Source organism: Ovis aries, chromosome 5 (assembly GCF_016772045.2).
Source record: "Ovis aries strain OAR_USU_Benz2616 breed Rambouillet chromosome 5, ARS-UI_Ramb_v3.0, whole genome shotgun sequence".
Lineage (NCBI taxonomy): Eukaryota > Metazoa > Chordata > Mammalia > Artiodactyla > Bovidae > Ovis > Ovis aries.
The window spans coordinates 59,572,604-59,588,545 of record NC_056058.1 but is presented as its reverse complement, the minus strand read 5'-3'; the positions used below and the strand labels follow the sequence as shown (position 1 = coordinate 59,588,545).

At 53.6% G+C, this 15,942-nt stretch overlaps 1 protein-coding gene across 11 annotated transcripts in view; it reads right to left on the bottom strand.

Annotated features, from left to right (window-relative positions):
• The window catches only part of NDST1 (N-deacetylase and N-sulfotransferase 1), an 83,603-nt gene extending 71,807 nt beyond the window's left edge, over positions 1–11,796 (bottom strand). For 6 of the 11 annotated variants that reach the window (XM_015096147.3, XM_042250985.2, XM_060415912.1 and 3 more), the window contains exons 1-2: positions 11,582–11,796; positions 10,664–10,722 (exon numbers count right to left, since the gene is read on the bottom strand). The gene's annotated coding sequence lies outside the window, so the exon portion shown is untranslated. Of the gene's footprint in view, positions 1–1,570; positions 10,723–11,040; positions 11,127–11,155; positions 11,273–11,581 lie in introns of those variants that run through there. The other 5 variants (XM_060415913.1, XM_060415914.1, XM_060415917.1 and 2 more) reach the window with 3 other exon arrangements.
• Positions 11,797–15,942: the final 4,146 nt, after the last annotated feature.

Below are 15,942 nucleotides of genomic sequence, written 5' to 3'. Positions count from 1 at the left end.
GAGACAGCTGCAGGGGAAATGTCCCTCTCCTTGCTTATACTGCAGCATGGGGATGACTCTCTGAGTGACTGTTTATCCCCAGCTTAAGAAGCTGCCAGGGTCAGTGGCTAAGCAGTCACAGCTTATCTGGGAGGAGGATTCTCAGGCCACGGGGCAGGCTGATCCAGAGGCTTCCATTAAATGGAATCTTCACAGCTGGTGAGGTTCAGCAATGCCCCGCCTTCGTTCATAAAGGAAACACTTATTATGCTCCTGCTGTGTATGCAGTCCTGAGCTTGAGCACAGTGCTTCGAGGGACAGAGAGAGGAGTCAGCTACCCCCAACCACCCTCAAAGAGCCCACAAAGCTGACAGACAGGGCACCATAACACAGCACAGGCGAGAGAACCAGCCGTGCCTACAGGACAGGGTCGAAAACTCAGATGCCTAGGAGGCTAGAGAGACTGTGTAAGTGTGCCAAGTGGCTCGGGAGGGATGGGGCAAAGTGGAGCTTACGTGCTTCATCTCCAGTAGCGGCCACTGGGGAACTAGGCTCAAACTTTTACAATCTTCTCATTTTTGAAGTAAAGCCAGAAGTTGAGATCTTACGTAAAATCTCCTGTTGGCAACTAGCTCAATATTTGGTGTGGGCCAAGTAAAATCTGCCCCTGGGGTGGATGTGTCCTGCCAGTCTGCGGCCTCTGTTTTCTTAAAGAGAACAGAATGCAAAGCTCAGAAGAGAAGAGATAGATCTCTGTAGCCGAGCTACCAAGAAAGGCTTCCTGGGAGAGGAGGTCTGGCGCTGGGCTGCAGGGATGGGTAGGTCACTCCTGGGAAGCGAGTCATGGCGGGGTGGGGGGGAGGTGGCGTACCAATTCAAGCCATGGGTCAAGGGCACCACCCCACAGCCTATAGCCTGCCCATCCCCCTAAAAAGGAATCCTGGTCTCCATCCCCAAAGCAAGTACAGAGGTGTCATCTCTGTCTGTCCCCAGGTGGCCGGGGAAGGGGCCACTTGCCCAGCAACCTCCTAACTAAACCAGTCGGTGGCAGAATAGCACGGGTTCGATTTCATCCCTGCAGCCTGAGGAACAGGTCAGCTAATGTAACAGCCCCACGGAGGAAGGGAGAGGAAGAGACAATGGAGGACAAAATGAGGTTGAGAATCCAGTCCTGCCTGGCCAGGCCCCACTGGTTACATAATCCTGCCTCAAGGCACCAGTGAGGGCCTGAGCTGGGGAGACCCAGGATGCAGAAGGTCCCCCCCCCCCCCCCCCGCCCCCGCCTTCCCCTGCCCACTGCTGCTTTTCAACCCTGCCATGCAGCTCCTGAAAAGCCCAGCAGAGCTGTGGGTGGAGACTAAGACCCCAAGATAAGGCACTTAACAGGATCACACAGCAAATTAGCAACAAAGCTGAAACTGATAATAACAGCAAACTTTAACCAAGTGGTTACTTTGTGCCAGGCAGAGCGCAAATCCTTTACACATATTATCTTTATCTTATTTAAAAAGTCTACAACACCTGTAGATAACTACTCTCATTTTTCCCACTTTACAGATGGGGGAATTGAAGCACAGACATACTAACTTACCCAAGGTGATGCCGGAGCTGGCTCAGAGGAGGAGCCAGTTTTCAGAACACAACAGTGGCCTCCAAGACCACACAACGAACCTCGAAACTACACTGCCATCAGGCTACTTTCTGCTAGAACCACACTGCCTTTCAGCTTCCTTCTCTCAAGCCCACAGGGCATGCATGCAGCCCCCTGCCCTCCTGTCAGCACTTTGGGGACCACTGAGTCCTCTTGACAACCTGATGAAACCTACAGATTCTCTCTGCAGAAAAATAATCCACAGAAATGCCTACAAAACATTGCAGGAGATCTGAGGGGCTCACACAGCCCTGTGCTGGGGACCAAAGCAGATCCAAAGCATGGAATACTCCAAAGTTGGAGGGAGATGGAGGAAGAGGACTCCCCGAGGCTCTCTGGCCCCCTCATCTCTGAACTTGAGCCCAAATGGACAGCCACGTTAGTCCACAGGCGTGGGCACACATCAGGGCCCAGGGCCTAGTCATCCCTTCAGGGCTGGGAGAACAGAATGAATCACGATATACAATAGCCCCCGCCTCTGCACCCACTGGGAGTGACTCACAGCTCCCAGCTGCTAGGCAGACGGTGCACAGCTGGGCCCCAGCATCTGGACGGGGGTGGCATCGCCAAGTTTACCACCATGCTTCCCCACCCTGCAAGTCACCATTCAATGGGTCACCTGTCTACAGGTTAGACCTGGCCTTATCCAGACTATAGTAGCTCTGTTTCCAAGAGGGGACCCTCCACAGTCTCCACTGAGCTCCAGGCCAGCTGGCGCCATGGGAGCAAGAGGTGAAAACAACTGCCCCTTACAAGGCACCGCAAGACCCAGGCTCCCATCCCAAGCCTCCTGCTGCCTCACTGTGCAACCACAAGCAGCACCCCCACCTGTCAGAGCCTCAGTTTCGCCAACTATAAATTGGGAAGACAACGCATCAAGTCCCACCCAGCGCCACAGCCCCAAGTCTATAAACAGTAGCACCGACACTTGACAAAGCCTTGGGATCCTGCTTTCAGGAAGTTACATAAACATCCTTCGGAGAAACAAAAGTCAAACCTAAGGACTTTTTTTTTTTTCCTGTAAGGATATCAAGAAGCCCTTTTTATAGTCTGACTTCCCCCATTCTACTTCCATTGTTTCAAATATCCTCTCAGGACCTAGAAAATACATTTGGTTTCCGTCTGGGGTCTGGGCTTCTTGGTGTTCTTCCCCTTGGATGCCGCCCCACCCTCCTTGGCAGCTTTCTCCTCCGGACACACCCTTCTCTACCCCCAGCACTGGTCTGGGCCACCCTGAGGGCTATGGCTACCCAGCCTGCCAAAGGAGGGGCGGGGGGCAGAGACAGTTTTCAGGAAACAAAGCCTCCCCTGGACAGAACAGAGCGCGCTGCAGGTCTGGTCCCAATCGTGACATGGTGGGTGGCCCTGTGTGGGTCCCTGCTCCCCACGGAGGAAAGAAGGGCTTCTTATACTGTGTCAGGGATGCTCCTGCACTGCACCCAAAGACACGGAGGCAGATGAGAACAGCAGGGTGCACACTGGGCTCTCTGATCACGACTCCCCAAACCCTCCTGCTAAAACGGGAGGAGACCCGGGTTTTTTCTGACTTTATTTCTTGCTCTAGCTGTGGGGCCTGGAACTCAGCTCAGCGCCTCTCTGAGCCTCAAATGGCCCATCCATGAGAAAGGGAAAGTGACAGTGTCTGTAGTGGAGGCCATGATTTGGACGCTTGAGCCCTAACCACCCCCACACAATCCCATCACCCCTCCTCAGTAAAGCCCGACTTACTCCTTTGATAGAATGCAGCTCTATAAAGCCTGCTACACAAACACCAAAACAATCCTCCACAGCCTCTCTTCCAAGGAGATCATGCTTCTAAGGCCCCCACAATAAAATTCCTAGATTTCTACCACCTATGGCTGTGTGCCTTCAGTATTGTCATCTGTAAAATGGGGCCAATAATGATGCCAACCTTTCAAGATTACTCTGGGGATTACTCCAGAGAAGATTACATGGATGTGCCTAGCAAGCATTGACAAGCTCTCCACAAATGTGAGTGGCAATTACACAATCACCATCATTAAAATGACTGAGACGCTTCAAAACCATTGGTGGTAACAGCTACGGCCCCGTGGCCCTCCTGGACCACATCTGGTCACTGTGACCACACAGGCATGCATGTGCCCCCGACCCCAGCACACACCCTTCCCTGCAGCAGGAACCACTCTCTGCCCTCAGTGCTAGAATACAGCCAGCCTATTCCTGGCACCCATCCTTGCCACCCACAGAGTCTGCCACCTGCAAGTTCCCCAACCTCCCAAGTGGCCCTGGCACTGTCTCCTGTAAGCACGTTGGGGTTCTCTTGAACCCCATCACTGTGGCACAAGACTGTTTCCCAGGCAGAGGAAGCTGTTACAAGATGGAGACTCTCTGAAGTCAGGCTAGAGAGAAACCGGCTTTCCTCTGGGTCCCCTGCATTTGCTGGTATCTGAATACGTTCCGAGTCCAGAGAAGCATCAATTTTTTTTAAATTACCCAACCAAGTACTTTTGGAAGTTGAGCATGCATCGGAATCACCTGAGAAACTTCATTGTTGGATTCCCCTCCCTAACTCATCAGTTTAAGATTCAGTAAGTCTGGGGTGGGGCTGGATAATCTGCATTTCTAATAAGTTCCCAGGTAATGCTGATGCCAATGGTCCAGAAACCAACTTTGAGAACCACTGACTTAACATGCAGGTGAGTAAGGGGGAGCGTCTGTGAACAGGTGATGCTAACAGTCCTGTAAACACACACGCAGGAGCTGCCCGGTGTAAGGGCAGGAAGAAGGGGACCTGGGCAGACGGTGCAGCCAGAGAGAAGGCCCTGCGAAGACGACCTTCAGTTCTCCTCACCTGGCCTCTGCCTGGGCAAGCAGCATAAACCAGAGGTGTCTGCGCAATAACCACAGCAAACCTCCACCGACCGCCACCCCAGACCTGCCCTGACAGGCCCATCCTTGGCCGGCCTGCAGATGAGGAGAATCCATGCTACGCCTCACGGAGCCAGAACTCTCAGGTCTCCATCACTTCCCAGTGAGGAACAGCAGGATTCTGCTCCATACCTCCAGACACCCATCCAGACACATCCCCTTCCATCTCGGCCAGCTCAGACTGCTTCCTCGTTTCCAGCGCCTCATGCAAGTCAGCTTCGTCTGACCGGAGCAGTTCCCTCAGAAACCACCAGACACCAAGGACGGACCTGCCAAGTCTGAACCTCTCCAGGCCAAGTCATCCACCTCGCTGGGCCTCAGTCGCCACATCTGCTAAAGGGGGGTGATAACAGTGCCCATCTCCTTCTGTTGTTGGGAGAATGAAAATGGGGTCCTTGGTCATTAACTACATCATCAGCTACAATAATAACCATATCTATTCTGGCCTGGGCTTGCAGTTAAGCATCTTCCTTATGTTTTCTTTCTAAATGCCATGAGATGAGGACAGTTATCCCCTTTGTACAGATTAAGAACCTACAACTGCTCGCCCAGGGTCCCACCAAGTAGGAAGTGGCCCTGCAGAGATGCGAACCCAGCTTATCCTGCTCCAGAGCCTGGTTCCTAGCCTCTTCTCAATGCGTGTCCCCATCAGCCCACCCTGAGACCCAGCCCAGGTCACCTCTCCCTGCCACCATCCTCTCCCCCTTCCTGGGGCACAGGGAGGCTGGGCAGGAGGCCCATAGAGGCTGCAACCTCCACAGCTGCCCACAGTCTAGAGTATGGGCCCCTGGTCTTGACGGCAGTCATGAGGCCTGCCAGCTGGGCCAATCTATCTGGCACAAGTTCTAGATACCACTCAACAGGGCCACCAAGGAGGAGGCTGGGACTATAGAACTTGAGCATCTTAACCAGGAAAGAAGAGAAGAACGGGTTTCCCTGGTGGCTCAGTGATAAAGAATCCCCCGCCAATGCAGGAGACACAGGGTCAATCCCCTGAGAAGATCCCATATGTCACAGAACAACTAAAGCCCATGCACCACAACGACTGAGCCTGTGTCCCAGAGCCCGGGAACTGCAGTTACTGAGTCCCCTGGATGCCGCCACTGAGGCCCTCGTGCCTGGGCTTCACACCAAGAGAAGCCAGCACAATGAGAAGCCAACACACCACACCCAGAGAGCAGCCCCTCTCTCCATAACTAGAGAAAAGCCTGTGCAGCAATGAAGACCCAGGACAGTAAAAATAAATACAATTAGTTTAAAAAAAGGAAAACCAGATGTAACCAAGAGAGATCCTGCCAGGCTTCCAGGATGAGACGGGCAGCTGTCATGCCCCATGCACATTGCCCAGTTTCCTCACCCATACAAGCCTCAAGTAACTTAGACAGAAAGCTTAGAAATCCCAGAGATTCCTCCCTTCATCTCTAGAAAGAGAGATCACCTCCTAGGCACAAACAATAATTATGATAACCATTGTTATCTCTGAACAGCTCCCACTTACTGGGCTCTGACACTGGGTCAGGCAGAGATCTACTCCATCTCCCTGCAAAACAGGACTATTACTATCCTCATTCTACAGTTGAGGAAAACCATGCCGAGAGATTTAGGTAGTGTGATCTAGATCCCACAGCTAACGATGACAGAGTTGGGACGTGAACCTGGGACTTCTGACTCCACTGTGCAAAGCTGCCCAAATCCAGTGGGACAGAAACAGGCTGCCTGCAGCCACTGCCTCCAGAGCATGGAGCCTGGAGGAGATGAGACATGTTCTTAAGGAGCCAGAATTCAAAACCAGGTGTATGAAGGTCCCTGTAGAGGCCCAGATAACAGACTGTGCATGGAAAGCAGGGAGGAGGCAGTGCCAGCTTGGTGGATTTAGAAAAAGGTCCTGCTGGAGCTGGGTACTGGCTGGGGAGGGACTCTGGGGTGGGTGAGTGGAAGTGACTACGGTGCAGCATCCTCTCTGTGAGCAGAGATGTGGAGACAGGAAGGGACTAGGCACACAGGGAGGGAAAGGGGACAGTTTCTTCGTGAGGGCCAAGGGGGACTGGGAGATAAGAGCACTGTAGTCACATAGCAAGCCACCCACCTCCCACGCCTGGCCCTCAAATAAGTGTTCATTTGCAGTGCACATTTAAAATTAGACTAATCCAATCTGTATCAACAAATAAAACAAGCAGGAATAAAAAGGTCCAGGAGGCAATTGGACACAAACTTTTCTTCATCGAGATAAGAGCGTTAGGCTGTGTGAGTGTGTATACTCAGTCATGTCTGACTCTTTTGTGACCCCATGGACTGTAGCCTGCCAGGCTCCTCTGTCCATGGGATTTTCCAGGCAAGAATACTGGAGTGAGTTACCACGCCCTCCTCCAGGGGATCTTCCCGACGCAGGGACCGAACCCAAATCTCTGCATCTCCTGCATTGCAAGCAGATTCTTTACCGCTCGCTGAGCCATTGGGGACCTCTGTAATCCCTTTGGTGACAGACTGGCTTTAGCCCCAACACCACACAGTCCAAGACACCCCCCTCCACCCCTTCTTCCAAGCTCCCAACCTCCAAGCTCAAGCTGAGAGAGCTTTGTGACAGGCCCACAGGCAGAAGAAAGTACCTTGGCTGGTGAGCCCTGAGACTGGGAGACTCTAACCTCTAATGAGGGGACAGAGGCAGATACCCCCCCGCAACACACATCCTACCCCATCCATTCCTCACTTTCAAACCAACCCCTAACTGAGTCAGCCTGATTCATGATTTAGCCTTATTTCCTCATATTTGAGGAAAGACAGACTGAACCCATTTCACAGACTGAGAAAGGAAGGCAGCAGGTTTCAGGCCTATGTGAAACCACAGGCCCTGGCAATTCAGGCTTTGGTGGCTGATCTAGAAATCCTGAGGGGCCTCTGAAAGGGCAGCTAGGCTGAGGGTTTCCATGGGGCAAGGGCTCTCCCAGGGAGAGCACCGCAGAGGAACTTCTAGAAACGCACAGAAGGGGCAGTTCTGAAAAGCTATGAGAAAAATGAAGTGGAAGTGGGTCAAGCACACCCTAAATGCCGAGATTCTCGGGTGAAAAGGGAACTGAGAGAAGTCACCCAGGCCTGACCGTCCTGGCACATGCTTTCTGCACCCTCTCCAGAGTCTCTGTGTGCTGTCAGCAATGAGACTTTGCTGTTTTCCCAGGCAGTTTACGCCCGTTACTGTCACTGTTAGCCCTATAGGGAACTGAAAACAGTGACACGGCCACTTATGGGTCCTCCCCCAAAACTTAGGCCACCTGTGATGACGCCATCCCCAAGGCACCTATGAAGTCCTGTAGCCTCCCCCTCCTTCCCTCTCAGTCCATCTTGTGGCCTGAGTCAGATGCCAGTCAACTTTTTCCTGGACCACAATTAGCATCATCTCTGAGCTGGTCTCAACCCTGCCAGTCTTGCTACCATCTCCTGCCAAATGACCCCCAAGAGAAGCAGCACAAGAGGGCAGAAACAGTTCAAGCCTGGGCTCAAACACAGGTCTGCAGGTGACTCAACCCCTCTGAGCCTCCATTTCCTCATCTGAAAATGGGGTGGGGTTGGGGGTGAGCAGCAAAAAGCTACTTTGCAGGGCTATTGAGAGATTTCAATGAAGCATCTGTAAGGAGCCTGGCACAAGACACAGTAACAGGCACCAACTCAATGAGCTGCTTACAACCCTCTGTCCTCTCCACCAGCCACAGAATAAAATCCAAACTCCTGAGCAGGATACTGCAAGCTCCCCATGACCTGATCTTGCCTCCCACTGCCCCCCTTCCCACTGCCTGCACCCTCACAAGCACTTCCTCCCCCAGGAAGCCCTGTCGACATTAATAACCAGAAGAGCTTTTCCCCTCCACTGACCTTCCAAAGCCCATCTATCACTGATCACATCCTGCCTCTTCGCCATCACTTGATCCTTGCCTTCCCTCCTCCATCAGATTAGCAGACTCTCCAGTCAGAAAGCAGCAGCACCTCACCACATTTCATTTCCCAGTCACCCCCGTCCACAGGCATTTTCCATACATATTTAACAAATTACCCGAACGTTCCATTTCAAGTAAAGAATGTCCAAGTTCTCCAAACAGTCCAGATATTTCAAGCCATATCCTAAACCAAATCCCAAGCCAGCAGAAGTCTGCCCAATCTCCAGGGACTTACAGGCCTGTTTTTGACCTCAAAGTTTGGAAGACGGGTCACGCAGGTCCAGAGCCCAGGGCAGAGAAAGCTCTAAGCTGCGAAAACCAGAGTCAGTTCCGAGTGTCTCACATGCTGGGTTTCTCAGTTGGCCCCTAGGTCAACCCCCAGCCTATGATTTCATACCTTTAACCACATCCTCGATTTGTGATTGTAAAACTGTCTTTGCATACTCCTGTGGCCGGAGATTCACCATCCATCTTTTCATTCTTGCTGGCTTCTCCTCCCTTCACCTGTTGATTCTCTTGCTCTGATCATGACAAAGAGAGTCTGACCACACGCCAAGGGTCATTCCCATCCCTCACGACTCTTCAATCCCCCACATTTCTGAGTGCCCTTAAAGTCTAGCTAAGTAGTCGAATTTCCCCTCTTGTTCCTACAAACTGGTAATGAACTGTCAGTCCAAGAGAACTCCCTACTCTCAGGGTCCAGGAAAAGCCTATGGACACTGCAAATCCCAGACTCGGTGCTGGAACAGCCCCCTTGGAGCAGTTAGAACAGTAATGCACAAACTTTCCTCTCCCCAAAACTTTTTTCATTGTCTACTCCCACTCTATTGTTTTAATATGTCATTTACTAACCAGCAATTTGTTTTCTATTTTTAAATAAATTTCTCAAGGCCCCTACTCAGAGCCTGATACACAGTCATGGAATGGTACCGCCACCAGAAGACTGGGCTAGCACAGAGCACTTATGCAAGTGAAAGTCTAGGCCACCCCACATTCATTCCTGGGCTATTTACTGAGGGCCTACAGTGTCCTCTGGACTCAGAAACCCATGCATTTTCCATGAGGATTCTGCAATCGAGACATGGGCTCAAAATCCACCCTTCCTGACTATCCTCAAGGACGCTTGGGGTTGGGGCACCAAAGCAGCCCACTACTTTTGCAGTGAGGACCCTGCTAATGAGTCACACCAGAGGACACCTGGAATGTAAGTCCCTTGGCCATAGGTCTCTCATCACCCCAAGGGCTCCGCTCCTGGCCCTACCTCTGCCCCTTGCTGATCTGAAAGTGACCTGGTCCGAATGGAGCTGGAAAGCTCTTCGGTTCCCTGGGTACTGGGAAGAGACAGCCACCAGCTGTCCCTGGGCAGAGCACCACCCGCACGACAAGCTAGTTGCTGCCATGGACCCAGCCAGCAACAGAACTTGGACCATTATCCAGCGCCAGGCCCAGGCTCCAGCCTCCCACAATAATAAGAACCAAAGCACAAGACGTCAGCCCTTACGAGACTGAACAGAAGGAGCAACACCTGGGGGTAAGGGAAAGGCCAAGGGTGTCCTGATAATTTCAGAGGAAAATAAGATCAGTCACAGCAGGACTTTATAGAGCCCTGTGAGACTCAGGCTGGGGGAGGGGAGTCAAATCCAAGCTCCACCGCTTCTCACCTGTGTAACCTTCCCGATTTCTGTGCCTCAGTTTGCCCCTCTGTAAAATCTTGCTGATAGTCACATGGTAGAATTAAACAAGATAAAGTATATAAGGCAATTAGCCCAGGGCCTGGCGTGTAATACACACAGGACAAATACTTGTTGAATATAAGCATTCTCCTGTTTACTAAGGTACCCCAGGTTCTCATTTCATTCTTATCCTGGCCCATTCTTACACTTTGCCCATTTTACAGGTGAGAAAATTGAGGCTAGGGGAAGGTAAGAAATCAGCCCAAGCTTACAGAGCTGGGAAGTGACAGGCACCCAGGTCAATCTGAACCTCAAACCAGGGAAAATAATGCCCAGGCCATTCCAAATGCTCTGGGCGGGTGGGTACAGCAGCTGGGTGTGATGGTGGGGCTCTGTATCCCCTGGGCTTGGCATGGCTCCTCGCTGACCCACCGGGGCCTGAGTCTGGGAAAGAGCCAGGAGGCCAGTGCCCAGTTTCCCAGTTTGTCCCAGAGCCCTCGCGTCCACATACGCCCCCTTCTTACCTCGTCCCAGGTTGTTAAAGGGCAGCGTTCAAAGCGGGGGTGTCCTTGCTCCCGAGAACCTGAGGGAGGAGAGGAGTTAAGAGACCAGACGGATCACTACCCAGGGAAAACCGGTCCGGCTGCCTTACCCTTCCCGAAGCGGGGACCGGCCTCTAACCCCCTCCCTCGCTAGACAAAAGTTTCCCCTGTTCGGGAGTGGGGAGGGGGAGGGGGCATTCCTCGTGAGTGACATTATCCGTGACCTACAGCTGCCGCGCTGCCCTCGCCCGCACCCCGGCCTGCCCCTGGCCCCCGCGCGGTCCCCCACCCCTTTGTCCTCCCACCCCCGTGCGCGGGGCCCCGCGGACGCTGCAAGCCCGGCCGGCGCCCGCCCGCACCAAACTTGAGCCGGCAGCCACTCGGGCCCCGCGCGGCCTGCACGCCCGGCTCGACTCGGGCCCCGCCGGCTCGGCGACAGGGGACTGGCCGGCCCCGGCCCTCCCAGCCTCTTACCTGCCTCGGCTAGGGCGCCACCCGGGGGACGGGGCGCTCCCGGCGAGCCGCCGGACGCCTGGGTCCCCCGGGCCGAGCGCGCGCCGTGGGGCACTGGCCCGGGCCGGGGTTAACCCCTTCGCGGCCGCCTCCCGCCGTTCCCACCCCCGCTCCACGCCGCCGCCGCCCCGCCTTCCGCAGGCTCTCCACCCCTAGGCCCTCCCTCCCGGTGCCCAGCCCCCAGTCCCGGCCCCCGGCACTGCGCTGGGGCACCGCTCAGCCTTCCCCCTCGTCCCGCGGTGGGAGGTGAGGGGGTCTCCCAGGAGGCTGGAAGTTGGGGCGCGCCACCTCGCCCCCGCGCGGGCCCGCGGAGCACAGAGGGGTGAACCCGCGCGCCAAGGGACCCCCCCACCTGCCTCCCCTAACACCCTCCGGCCCGGCGCCTACCTCCCCGAATCTCGGCGGTGGAGGCGGGTTTCGATCCCGCGATGGAGCGTGGGTGCCGGCCGGAGATCAGCGCCGGAGGCCCGAGCGGCCGGCGGGCGTGCGGCGAGCACCCCGGGGCGGGGGCCGGGGCGGGACTGGGCGCTGCTATCGGGGCTGGATTTCTCGGCTTCCACCCGGATTCTCCCTCGGCTCTCCCGGCCGATTCGGTGCTGCTCGGCGACCACGTGACGCGGGCTGCCTTTGACCCCAGTCTCGGAGCGGGTAGGGGGCGGGGGCGGGAGGGGTGTCAGATGCTGGACCCACGAGGGCCCGAGGCGGCTGCCGGGAGTCCCGGAGGCGGTGACCTCGAGGAAACAAAGCCCGAGTGAAGCCAACAAGTTATTCGGGGTCAAGGAGGGAACAGTACTGGGGGGTCGGAGACGCTGCAGAGAGACCGAGGGAGACAAAGACCCGCGCCCGCCGTGCTTCCAAGGGCCCTGGGAGCGGCCCGCCGGGCCCGAAGGGGCCTCGTGGCTCTGCCGCCACTAGGCTTGTGACAGCCCTCCAGGGCCTCCTCTGACGGCTCCCAAACAACTAGGTCTCTGCTGGAGTGACCCCTCCTGCGTGCGCAGTTCTTCCCTGCACCCCTACCCCTTTGCCCTTACCCTCAAAAACCCCTTTATTCCCTTTATCGTGATTATCTTGTTCATTTATTGGTTTCATTGTTTACTAGAATCATCTTCCCCAACAAGTTGTTCCCAGCTGAATTCCCAGCGCCTGGCACGTAACAGGCAGATGAAGAGATGGATGACATTGTGCAAATCTCTTCTCCCACTGAGCCTCAGTTTCCTACCTCCAGTGTTATTTCAAGGATCTCAAGGACCCTACAAATTAGGCAGGATTACAGTGGTCATCCTCATTAAACAGATGAGAACCTTGAGGCCCAGAAAGACAAAATGATTTCTGGGAGTTTCTTAAGTGGCTGAGAGCAGGAGCCTGCACACAGATGTATTTGTTCCAGGTGGGGCTTTTTGCCATTCATGAGCCTGTCTGTAAAATGAGGGGCTGGGTCATTAGTTGATTGGTTGATTAGGAGCCATAAGGAGTTTGTTTAATGATGTAGATCACCAGGCCCCTACCCTACCCTACAGGTCTGACTCATAGGCCTGGAGTGAGACTAGAGCAAATTTGGAAAGCAATAGATTGGTGGTTTCCTAAGGGCCTTCAGAGGCTCAAGATTACCTCACTGTAGGAGCAAAGCTTAATATATATATATATATATATGTATATGAAACTATCATATGACCCAGCAATCCCACTACTGGGCATATACCCTGAGAAAACCATACCTGGAAAAGACACATGCACCCCATTATTCGTTGCAACACTTCTTACGGTAGCTAGGACATAGAAGCAGCCTAGATGTCCACTGACAGATGAATGGATACAGAAGCTGTGGTACATACATACAATGGAATGTTACTCAGCTTTAAAAAAAGAATGCATTTGAGTCAGTACTAGTGAGGTAGATGAACCTAGAGTCTATTTTACAGAGTGAAGTAAGTCAAAGAAGAGAAAGACAAATATTGTATATTAACACACATGTATGGAGTCTAGAAAGACGGTACTGATGAACCTGTCTGCAGGCCGGCAGTGGAGAGACAAACAGCAGACTTGTGGACATGGTGTGGGAGGGGCAGGGTGGCAAGGATCCAGAGAGAAGCATGGAAGCATATCCATTACCATACGTGAAACAGCCAGCCAGTGAGAATTTGCTTTGTGACACAAGGAGCTCAACCCAGCGCTCTGTGACAACCTAGAGAGGTGGGATGGGGTGGAAGATGGGAAGGAGGTTCAGGAGGGAGGGGGCAAATATATACCTGTGGCTGATTCATGTTGATGTGTGGCAGAAACCAGCACAATACTGTAAAGTGAATATCTTGCAATAAAACAAAAAATATGTGAAAAAAAAATAGCAAAGCCAGGAAAGGTAAAAACGTTAAGCCGGTCACTTAAAGAGTAAGACAGACTCACCCCAACTTCCCTAAAGAGTAACCTCCCTGCGGTTGCGGTGGGGAGGGGGGAGGGGTTGAGAGGGAGAAGGGATTTCAGCCAGCCCACTCATGTCTCAGAGAGGGAAAGACTCAAAGGCCTGAGCAAGGTATGCGGCTGAGGGGTGGGACCAGGCTCAAGACCAGTCATGTCCATGTGACAGCTTTAGATGGAGCACAGTCTGTTGGACTTAGCCTAGGGTTGGTGACCACAGGCCCAAACTGCAGGCCTTGTTCAAAGATAGGCTTGTGACTTCCTAGGGCATACTCCAGCCATGCCATCAGTTTAGCCAGGGAAATCAGCATCCACCAGCAAATTCTCTTTCATGACCCATGTTCCTGCAGTCAACGATCTAAAAACCCTGAATACAGTCTGGGTCTTGGGCAGGTTAAACAAGCCCCAAAATCTTACGCTCAAATCTGCTTTAGAAAACCGTTTTCATCCACATGAGGTCCTGCAGGCGTCTTCCCTGTGTCAGGGCCTGTGTTCTTGGTAACAGGTGCAGGGTTGAAAGAACACAGATCTGCACTCTTAAGAAGTGTCCCGGTGTGTTTGGAAATGATCTGCATGACCCTCTCTGTGTCCAGAGGCTTCCTGAGCTGAGGGCCCAAGGCCCTCCAGCTCACTGTCACCCAGAAAGCCTGCAAAAAGGCCCCACCCAGGAAATCGGCCTCCCTGGGTCTGGGTGGAACTGAGAACTCGCATTTCTAATCCATACCCTGGGAGGTTCTGCGGGACACTGTCAAGATGCCCTGCTCCTCCATCACCTCAGACCTAGGGCAAGTGCTGTGGCCCACAGTAAGAGGGGAGCAGCCTCTGAGCAGGATCTAGAGAAACCGGAAGGGATCGGGGTGAGGAGATGACATTCCCGGTATAAGGAACAACCTGTTACAGGCCACATGGAAAGCATTCAGGAAAAGCTGAGTGTTGCATGGACAGGGGTAGGGGGAAAGGGGAAGAAACAGGAAGGAAGGAGTGAGCAAGAAAGCTGGAGAGGTAGATTGGGAGCAGCTTATGGGTGACCTGCTATTAGGAGTCCAATGGAAGGGATGTTATCCTGAGGGCCAGCTGGAGTGAGCAGGCTGTACGCAGGTGAAGGAGGTGATAGGAGACAGGCTACACGAGGCCGGTCAGGCCACCAGCTATCCTCCTGCCCAAGCTGGGCAAGGCCAGCATCTCATCAATGGAGCTGAGGGGTTGGGGGGAGGGAGGCTGTGAGCCGGGGTAACTCCCCATCCCTGATAGTTCTTCTGGCTCTTCTCAAGTCCTCAGAGTTACTGTTCACCAAGCTGGGCCCAAGGCCCTCCTGCTTAGTGTCACCTGGAAAGCCTGCAAAAAGGCCACGCCCAGGCCCCACCTAGGGAACTGGCCTCCCTGGGCCTAGGGTCAAGGTGGAGCTGAGGACTCCCATTTCTGACCATACCCTGGGGGGTTCTGAGGAGGACTGTTGAGATGCCCTGCTCCTCCATCCCCTCAGGACCCACCCACATCTCCCGGAGCTTTGGGGACCTTCTCTGTTCTGATAACCCCCACTGCCCACACCCTCTCCTCAGTTCAGCTGTTCCCCTCACTGACCACTCGCCATGCTCCTTGGTTGTCCCAAGGTCCCCTTTATCCAACGCCATAAATCAAGGCTGAACTTCCAAACCTGCATCTGCTCAAACCTGCTTCTCCCCCTTCTCCATGGACATGTCCAGTTCACATGTCCAGCCCAGAAATCTGACACAAGCCTCTTCTCCCCGCATCCCATCCATGAGCCAGTTCCATTGGTTCTGCCTCCCGTTGTTTCTCTAACCCAATCCGATCCTGTTCTCTTTATCACTACCACTCTAGTCCAAGTCACCGTCTTGTCTGCCTTGGCCCATGTTAACAGCTCCCTTCCCCCCACTTTGCCTCCTCTAAGGTAACCTCACCATGCTCATTTCTTACTTAAAGCCATCAATGGCTTCCCATTGCTCTCATGATAAATTCCCCAACTTGTTGTCCAGCCTTATCTCTTGTCCTACATGATATGCCTGGCCTTCCCCTTTACCTAATTCCTTGTTAAGTGTGTGGACTAACTGGGTTTGAATTCTGGCTCTACAAGCTGTGTGCCCATGGGCCAGTTTTTCAAACTTTCTGTGTTCATCTCTAAAAGGAGATAATGGTAGTCTGCACTTCATAGGGCCATTGTGAGAATTAAATGAGTTAAACATGTAAAGAAGCTCTCAGAATGGTGCCTGTCACATGAAGTTGTTGCTTAGCTCCTAAGTCGTGTCTGACATCTTTTGCAACCCCATGGATTGTAACCCACCAGGATGCTCTGTCCGGGGGATTTCTCAGGCAAGAAG